Raw genomic sequence first — 2,445 nt, 5'->3', positions numbered from 1 at the left:
CCAGAAGTTAAGCAGAACTTTTATCCCTCCCTGCAACTTCCCAGGCCTCTTCCACTCCTCTTAGATATCCAGCCACCATTCCAAATTCAAACATCCGAAACTGAATTTATCTTTCTTCCTAGTCTCTAACACTCCATTGACTGACTCCTCTGCTCTTTATACCTCCATACTCTTGGCATAATCATAGTCTTCTTTCTCCCTCTCCTCATTATATCCAGTCCTTTTGATTCTTGCTCTTTGCTATCCACCAAGTTTATTTTTTCATTATTATCCACAGTGTTAAAAGTGTTATCCAAATTCTGGCTTCATTACAGTGGCAAGAGGTGAGAGGCAATATGCTGTTACTAAAGTCAGCTTCCCCTTCAGCCATTCACTCTATGTCACCTTTTTAATCTTGAATCTCTCTATTGAATATCTCTCCATTCACTCCCTCTCTTATCCCACCAAATTCAAACTCCTTACCATCACTTGTCAGGACCTCCATAATCTAACTCCATGCACACCCATTTCTCCCATCAGCCTCCTTGCGTCTTACATGCTTCATACTCTTTTGCCTCACTATCCCATTTTGTCTTTTAACCATTTTTCCTTTATGTTCTGTCAGGCTACCTTTACACCTGAAACTTTCCTTTTCCTCCTTCAAATCTTTCATTAACACCACTTCTTCCAGTCAGCCTTCCTCTGATTTCATCTCCTCTTCAATTATCTCCACACCTTCTCCCCCTTTCCCAAACATTTGTCCTCTATCTCATCTTATTTGTCTTGCTAATACAGATTACAAGACTTCTGGGGCAGAGAAAATATATTTTATATGTTTTGCACCAAAGTCAAACTGGATAGCTACCAGAGGGTAGTGGGATTGGTCCTTCAGGCTGCTGCTGATCTTGGCATTCTTCTGCTAGTCATATTTCTTCCGGATCTTCTTTGAATGCTTCTTGTTTAAGATTTCTTCCTCTTCAGGAATCAGTTTAGTGCCCTTCTTGTGTCAAAGGGGCAAGGTATAGTGGGCTTCATACCACTGTCGATACAGGGTTCTAACAATAAGAATGATGCAGTTGTTCACCAGGGTCTTTGGCTGCACCAGCTCATTGTTGGAAGCATTGTAGATCACATCAATGATTCTGGTCTTGTGAGGGGCAGCATTCAGAGCCCCAAGAGAAGTTGCCAATGTTCAACTGCAGAGCACCATATTTCTTGTTACCACCAGGAACCCTCACTACGTGAATTGGCATGGGCCAAACTTGGTGTTCGCAGGAAATCGCCCAACTCAGACTTCCTCTTCTTGTGGTAGGGCTTCCTTTTGCCCCCAGACTTGTGATGCTTGTGCCACTTGGAAGGCAAATATATCAGCCCTAGAATAGTAATTACCCTTTTCCCCACCATGAGCTGAAAAGAGGTTACTTAAGATCAGCTAGGGACACTTGAGTTCAATTATGGGCTGTGTGTGACCTTTAAGAACCTCTCCTTCTGGTGAGGAGGAGGGAAGAGAGGAGAGACAAGCTGCAGCAGGGCTAGTGGCAACAGAGAGAAAGACTTCTCCCTGGGTGAAAGGCTGCTCTCTTCCCTATAGGAGAAACACCCAATCTAATGGACTGTTTGGGGAAGGACTGGTACTCAGAGGCCAGCATAACAAGTCAACACCCCAGAGAGATGGGGCAGGGAGAGATTCCCTTTTTGTGTTATGAATTTGTGTGTTTTGTTTGTTTGCTGAAGAGCATTCCTTGGGCTTACCCTCGGCCCACCTTGTAAATACTGAAAAATAAAACTTAAGTGAGGAATAAAAAAAAAAAACTTTCCAGAGTGGGACTGATTTACTCCAGGGCTCCCTTTGGCACAGGGGGAAATGCTGAGCCCAGCAAGGTAAAGGAGATACCTTGCCACAGTTTGTAAAGAACCAAATAAATTTACATCACTATATAAAGTTTGATAACAGCCATAAAGTACACCTCTTAAAATTTTAAGATATTTGACATCCACTAAGTACTAAGATTTGTTGTCAATGCAAAATGGAAGCTAGGTAATGAGAAATTTAGGATGTTTAGAAGTGTGTGAATGAGAAAAGAGAAGTAGACTTGCACACAGTATATAAAGGAAAGCTAGGAAGACAGTGAGTAAGCAGGTTTTGGAGGATTCATGGCTGGAATAGAATCATCAAGGCTGGAAATTAAAGATAATAAATCCAACGTGGGGTTTTTTTGGTGGAAATTTGTCAAAATACCCTCTGAGCTGGACAGAGTAAAATGCTGAAGAGAGTAAAGAATTGGTTCTTTCTTATGGAGAGAGTAAAATCAGTTTTATAATAGGAAAAGGCAATGCTGGAATAAGAGAAAAATATATTCCTACCATTTTTCAACTTATAGCCCCAGTGTTAATCAAAACTAAGTCAAAAAATAATATTTTTCTGAAAGTTCTCTCTGTAGTGTATGTAAGAAAAGAGTCCTCTGG

The 2,445-nt window shown here is 41.2% G+C and overlaps 1 pseudogene; it reads right to left on the bottom strand.

The window, feature by feature from the left end:
• Positions 1–775: 775 nt before the first annotated feature.
• Positions 776–1,383, bottom strand: LOC117880565 (annotated as a pseudogene).
• Between the last annotated feature and the right edge of the window lie 1,062 nt (positions 1,384–2,445).

The sequence above is a fragment of the Trachemys scripta genome, chromosome 7, assembly GCF_013100865.1.
Source record: "Trachemys scripta elegans isolate TJP31775 chromosome 7, CAS_Tse_1.0, whole genome shotgun sequence".
Lineage (NCBI taxonomy): Eukaryota > Metazoa > Chordata > Testudines > Emydidae > Trachemys > Trachemys scripta.
This window is presented reverse-complemented; position numbering and strand designations above follow the sequence as displayed.